We start from the raw sequence: 7205 nt of genomic DNA, 5'->3' as shown, positions 1-7205 counted from the left end.
TCTGCCTCCGCCGCTGAACCTGGACCCTCTGTCCAGGCCCCCCCATCTGGTCACCCTGCAGCCACCACTGGTGGCACTGGATGGGCAGAGTCACCATGGAGACTGGCCTGGGACAGTCCAGTGCAACCAGGGTACACTCAGCTGGGTGAATGGGAAGGGGCCACGGGCAGGCAGGGAGCAGCATCTGGGAGCAGGATGGGTGGACAGGCTGGGATTGGGATCACAGGATGGGCTCTGGGACAGTGCCTCTTATGGAGATTTGATGAGCTGTTGCAGGCAAGGTAGGATGCTGACTCCGCCCATGACAGCTCACCAAAACTCCCTAAGTGGCCTTCAGACAAGAAGATGCCTGACTAGGAGCTACAGCTGTGAGTTTCCACTAGAGGCTTGTGAGCCAGGACGGTCTTCTATCTCTGCTCTAGGAAGAGGTGTGCAAGAGACGTGGTGGAGGGGCAGGGAGGTGGGAGAATGATCAGAGATTAGTCTGCCCTGGAGTGGTGTAACTAAGTCACCTAAAAGGTGCTTAAAACTACTTTCAAGTGTTAATGTATCGACAATCCATGGGCTAAGAGTCCCAGAAACCACCTAAAATTAATACGTAACAAGGCCTTTGATGATAATAGTTTTACTGCAGAAGAATTGAAAATGGAGGGGTTTGTGAATGGTGGCAGAGAAGGATATAACTGTATGGGTTTAGAAGTGAAGAGTATTTGATGGGCTTAGAAGTGAAGAGTAGACAGGAAGGAAGATAAGTTGATAGATGAAGAGAAAGACAGGATCAATGATAACCTTTGGGGAATTGCAAGAATAAGTGATATCTGTGTTTAAAGGGAATGGAAAATTTAACATTTTAAGAATGTACACAACTTTAGCTCAGAATATATATGTCAATGTTTTTGGAATATGAAAACTGCATTTATCAACTGGTCTATGGAGGAAAAGTTTCTATATTTGGGCCATTATGTTTAATTTGAAGCACTTGGTGATGGCTCATGGCAAAACTGTTCGAAAGAACAGAAAAGGATTGTTTGGGGGTTTTTTTACAAGTTTTAGATATCAGAGTTTTCAGTGAGAGATTCTAAATCTCAGTATTATACTATAGATGAAAATCAGAATTGCTCATTTCAATTAAGTGTGTGATTTCTGCAGATGGCAGTTATAATCATTGTGATCAGTTAAAGGGTGCTGAAAGTGAAGATTTCCCCTCCTGCTGTTACTGACTTTTAATGATTTTTTCCCCCGTTCTAATACTTGTAATGTAGTGACTCATTTTTGATTACCAGGTTATTTCTATCCTACTTTGAAGCTCATAATAATAGTTTTTGCTTCCTCTGGAAAGTCTAAAAAGCTTATTCCTTAACTCTGTTAGAAACCTCTAATGATTCATGAATATTAAATCCAAACAAACCACCTGGTTTTGATTGTTTCTTAATCCCACTTAAATCAGAGGCCCATTATCAGTAGCCTCTGCAACAGAGCTCTACAATTAGAATTCACACAAGCCTCCCTCTTTGTCATCAAGTTGCATGTGTCTGCTTTGAGAAAATTGCTACAGCTGTCAGCTTAAGTGCAGTGGCAAATACGTTTCTACTCTTATTTAGTTTCCGATAGTTTTGCTCAATACAATGTGACTTTAATGGCTTGATAAACCACACATAATGAAAATGTATAAAAGAGACAAACTAGCAAAAGCTCATTGCCTGATGTTCATTAGGTATCAGTCAGAGATTAACCCAAGTTAGGGTTCCATCAAATATTCGGGGCTTGATCCTCTATTTGCCAATAGTGTCCTTTCCTAAACTGATGGCAGACAGTTTCATAGTATGATACCATCCCTTTTGTCTCCCAAGGTAAGGCACAGTTTTTCTTCACTGATTTTTTTTTTTTATTAAAGAGAAGTCTCTTATGATAGCTAATGACTGGAAGGAGTATGTTTCTCACTCTTTCTCCTACTTCAGGTATTAGAGTAGAAAGTGCTGGTTATAGACTGCAGACATACCACTCATGAGCATTGAAAGAGCCAAAGAGAAATGAGAAGAAGGAGTTTGGAGAGTGCAAGAGACCAATAATCCCAGACATCAGTAGGTCTCTTCTAAGGTACCTAATGATGTGATTTCTACTGTGTTTTAATGTAATTTGTATGTCTAACTTTGAAAGCCTTAGCCCACAATGACAACCAGAATTTGGGGCCTGTTGTGGGCCACCATCATCTCCAACTGAAGTTAGAAATGGGAGTCAGGGGCGTTAAGGCTCTTAAGAGAAGCACTGAAAACAAAGAAAGGGCAGGACAGCGTTGCCTACAGGGCACTGTCAGGTGTTTATTAGTGGGTGGCATAGCTCTCTCCTTTATACTAGGAAATTACTCATCACTGATAATGGGCAGCCACAATGAAACAATGCTGAACAAGGTTTAATGCAAATCCCATTCAGCAGAAATATATGCTATGAGTCTTAACCACAGGTTTTGAAATGGTGTGAAACATAGTTTGCCATGCTATTAACCAAAGTTCAGCTGCACCTGCTTTTGAGCTTATTGTCAACAACTGCCTCTCTTTACAGAGAAAGGCTGCAACCTTGCATGGTGATGGTTCAAAGGAAATAGTAGCAATTATGTACCAACATCATTTTCCTAGGCTGTCACACCAGTGCATCTTAATCAAGGAGACTCAGGAGAAAGAGTAGAAACCTTTCTTGTTAACTCATGCATGAATCAGAGCCATGACTTTGATTAAATATATGGAAGGAATCTTACTTGTGCCTGTTCAGGGAAAAGAAGTTCACCACATTAGTGATTACTAGTCCATAGACATGTAATACGTGGTGAACTGTTTACATATTTTACAGTCTTGCAATTATTCAAAGAATAGGATTGATACCATCTGACTGAAATGACCAAATGAACAGCCACAAATACTGAGGGGCCACATGGGCAGTTTACATAACACCCCGCACATGCCTCATTCTTTGCCCATCTAGGTGTGGGGATCAGAGATGAACCTAGAGACAGTAGAATTTGCTAAACAGATTTGGTAGTCAGGGAAAAGGAAACAGCTCCAAGACTCACTTCTTTAGAGTCCTCTTCCCTAGTGCTTGTTTAGTGTCTGTCAACTAGTCATGCAACTAAAAGGAAATAGATTGAAGAAGCACTGACTAGGACATATTTCTGCAGAAGCTCTTGCTGCTTTAATAAGTTAAAAAGGAGCTTCCTCCTTCCTTTAGCTGGAAAAAATGTAGACTGAGGTATATACCCTTACTTCTTTTTAAATACTGACCCAAGCCTATGACTAGCTGGGGACTGTCCATTACATGCCCTGGTGTTCTAACGCTATTTGCCATCTTCCGGCAAACATAGCTAACTACCTTTCTCTATCCTGGGTTCTTGTAAGGATCATTTAAAAAGGGTCATTCAGTTTTCCTATCTGTTCTGTCACTGACTTCGCTCTGGAGTGCTGAGACGTGTGCCAGTTTAGGTTCTGGGCTTGGGCTGTATACACCTAACTAGCCAGGAATGAGACTGGACTGAAGCCATAACTTACTTCAGAAGGGACACCAAAGAACTGCTGGATACTTACTTTTCATCCCTACTAGCTTGGATTTCAATCAATGACTTCCAGTTCCTTTCACCACTCTCATTATGAGTCCTGTAAGCCATCTACTCACATTTCTTTGATGTATTCAAAAGCATGAAGGAATGTCTTTCCTTTGAGATTGCAAATTAGCTGCCTTAAAAAAAGAACAGCTTGTGGAAAAAGCTGTTAAAGCCAATAACTTAACTGACTTCTGAATATTAGAATCCCATAATTATGGTTTCATAAGCTTTCCATTTTTCACTAGTGTTTTACAATGTTCTAGTATACAAGGCTGCCCATTTTATGAGTTGCTGGGGGCCACACATCACATGGGCTCCCTGGCCCTCAGCCAGGCCCCCAAGGGCAGTTCAGGCTCCCCTTCTGCCCATGGGCTGTGGGTTTCCAGAGTCATGCTGCCCTGTCCCTGGGGATGATAGGCAGGAAGTGACAGCTGGAGAAGGGAGTCTCTGACAGCAGCAGCAGCAGAAGTGGGGGGATTTGAGGGGGGTTTTAAAACCTTGTGGGCTGCATGTGTCCCATGGGTTGGAACTGGACAACCCTGTTCTGTAGGTACACTAGGATTTTGCTACCCTGCATATGCTGTATGCTTTCCTATGTATTGACATACCTGTATATTATGCATATTTTTAACTAGCATCCAACTATCTTTTAGTCCAGACAACTGGTACAGGTCCTCTAGAGTAGGCTGAGGTATACCCAAAGTGAAGATCTGTTATATATGAATAGGACCTTCTTACTGTGTAGTAATACATTGTATAGTTGTAGTTCAAAGATTGTTTTCCATCCTGCTTGTCAGGTCATTCCTTTCAGTGGTAAACCCATGGGAAATGTCTTGGGGGAGAAAACAGGCATAATTTTCTCCCAAAACTATCTAAACTGAATCCTATTCAGAGGCAAAGGTTGAATGTACACATATGACTTGCAATGTACTTCCATTGGGTGTAGACATAACATGCGAAAGGGATATATATAAGTCATGGTCATGCCCTATGCTCGCAAAGAACGGACACATCAATGTAGCCAGTATTAGACTATCAAGCTGAATTTTCCATTTCTCCCTGCAATATTTTTTCTATGAAAAAAAAGATTGATTGATATTGCTAATGCTGTCCCCATCACATGAAAGTTAAAAGTCAAACTGAGCCTTGTAACTTTAGTGGAAGCAGGACAGGACTGATTGTTGACAAGTAAGGTGCTTAACCAAACTATAGAAAGAGAAAAAGTAAAGGAAAAAAGTCCTCACATTGGCAGTGTCATTACTTCTACTGTGAATATAGCTGTCAATTCATAGGATCACAGGAAAGTAGGGCTGGAAGGGACCTCACAAGGTTATTTAGTATAGTCCCCAGATCAAGGAAGGATCATCCATAACTAAACATCAAGCCCTCGTAGGGCTTGCAGACCAAGCCCTACGAGGAGAGACTAGAGAACCTGGACCTTTTCAGCCTCCGCAAGAGAAGGTTGAGAGGCGACCTTGTGGCTGCCTGTAAGTTCATCACGGGGGCACAGAAGGGAATTGGTGAGGATTTATTCACCAAGGCGCCCCCAGGGGTTACAAGAAATAATGGCCACAAGCTAGCAGAAAGCAGATTTAGATTGGACATTAGGAAGAACTTCTTCCCAGTTAGAGTGGCCAAGGTCTGAAACAGGCTCCCAAGGGAGGTGGTGCTCTCCCCTACCCTGGGGGTCTTCAAGAGGAGGTTAGATAGGCATCTAGCTGGGGTCATCTAGACCCAGCCCTCTTTCCTGCCTATGCAGGGGGTTGGACTTGATGATCTATTGAGGTCCCTTCCGACCCTAACATCTATGAATCTATGAAACCATCTCAATCAAGTATCTGTCTAACCTGAGCTTGAAAGTTTCCAAGGATGGAGATTTCATAATTTGTCTAGGTAGCCAGTTCCAATGCTTGACCAGATTCACAGAAAGTCCCCCCCCTAATTTCCAAGATTAATGTCCCCTGCTGAAGCATGAGACCATTGTTCCTAGTCTTGCCTGCTATGGCCACAGAGAAAGGCCCATGTTTATCCTCTGTATAATATTTTGAAGACTGTTATCAAATCACTCTCAGTCTTGTCTTCTCCAAACCAAATATCATTAGCTCTTTCAGCCTTTCCTCATAAGGCTTGCTTCCCAGGCCCCTCATCATTTTTGTCACTGCACTGAACTCTTTCCAGTCTTTCCACTTCTTCCTTGAAGTGTAGGGCCCAAAACTGCACACAGTACTCCAAGTGAGGCCTCACCAGTGCTGAATAGAGTGGAGGAATCACTTCCTTTGATTTGTAAGTGACACTCCTGTTGATACAACCCAGTATACTGTTGGGCTTTTTTGTCAAAAAGAGCATACTGTCTGCCCATATTCAGTTTTGGTTCACTATAATTCCCAGGTCTCTCTGCAGTGCTGCAGCCTAGCCAATTGTTCCCCAGTCTGCATTTGTACATGCAATGATTCCATCCCAAGTACAGGACTTTGCACTTTTCCTTGTCAAATCTTATCTAATAGACTGGAAATATGTTCCTCAATCAATCAGAGTCATTCTGGATCTTAGGCCTGCTGTCCAGAGTGTCTTCAATTCCACCTAACTCGATGTCATCTGCAAATTTGCTAAGTCTCCACTCAATCCCATCATCCAAATCATGAATGGAGAAGAGAAAATTGAGAAGAGATTTAATAGCAGTCTTCAGCTACCTGAAGGGTGTTTCCAAAGAAGATGGAACTGGACTGTTCTCAGTGGTGGCAGATGACAGAACAAAGAGCAACAGTCTTAAATTGCAGCCAGGGAAGTTTAGGTTAGATATTAGGAACATCTTTGTCACTAGAAGGGTTATAAAACACTGGAACAGGTTACCAAGAGAGGTTGTGGAATCTTCATCCTTGGATGACCCAGCTAGACAAAGTCTTGGCTGGGATGATCTAGTTGTGGATGGCCCTGGTTTGAGCAGGGGGTTGGACTAGATGACCTCCTGAGGTCCCTTCCAACCCTAACTTCCAGTGATTCTATGTTGAACAATACCAGAGCCAGGATACTGGAGAACCCCAATTGATACCTCCTCCCAACTAGTCATTGAACCATTGATAACTACTCATTGAACGAGATGATTCCACTAGTTATACATCCACCTTAAAATAATTTCAATGACTGTGTATTTTCTTAGCTTTTTAATGAAACTGTTGTGGGGGACAGTGTCAAAAACCTTTGTAAAGTCAAGGTATATCACATCTACTGCTCTCTCCATATCTACAGAGCCTGTCATTTTATCACAGAATGAAATCGTAATCCTTCTATGATAGGCATGACTTGCTCTCGGGGAATCCATGCTGGCCCTTCTGATCACCTTGTGCTCCTCCAGGTGCTTCACAGTAAATTTCTTGAGGACCTGCTCCCTGATTATTCCAGGTATTGGGGTCAAGCTAACAGGGTCATTATTCCCAATTCTCTGGATCCTCCTCCTTCTTCATTTTCTTAAAGATGGTCACTCTCGTTGCCAGTCATCTGGGACCTTAGTCAACCTCTGTGATCTCTCAAAGAGGGTAGCTAATGGGTCTGAAATTACATTAGCCAATTCCTTCAGTACCCTAGGGTGCACTGCATCTGGCGCTGTTGGCTCAAAGTA

At 42.6% G+C, this 7205-nt stretch overlaps 1 long non-coding RNA gene across 1 annotated transcript in view; it reads left to right on the top strand.

Annotated features, from left to right (window-relative positions):
• Positions 1 to 1714: 1714 nt before the first annotated feature.
• Positions 1715 to 7205, top strand: part of LOC112551260 — a 30407-nt gene continuing 24916 nt past the window's right edge. The window contains exons 1-2 of the long non-coding RNA XR_003095514.1: positions 1715 to 1850; positions 1959 to 2097. This is a non-coding gene — a long non-coding RNA (uncharacterized LOC112551260). The remainder of the gene's footprint in view (positions 1851 to 1958; positions 2098 to 7205) is intronic.

The sequence above is a fragment of the Alligator sinensis genome, unplaced genomic scaffold (genome assembly GCF_000455745.1).
Source record: "Alligator sinensis unplaced genomic scaffold, ASM45574v1 scaffold789_1, whole genome shotgun sequence".
NCBI lineage: Eukaryota > Metazoa > Chordata > Crocodylia > Alligatoridae > Alligator > Alligator sinensis.
Note: the sequence above shows the minus strand (reverse complement) of the source record. Positions and strands in the feature narration are given on the sequence as shown.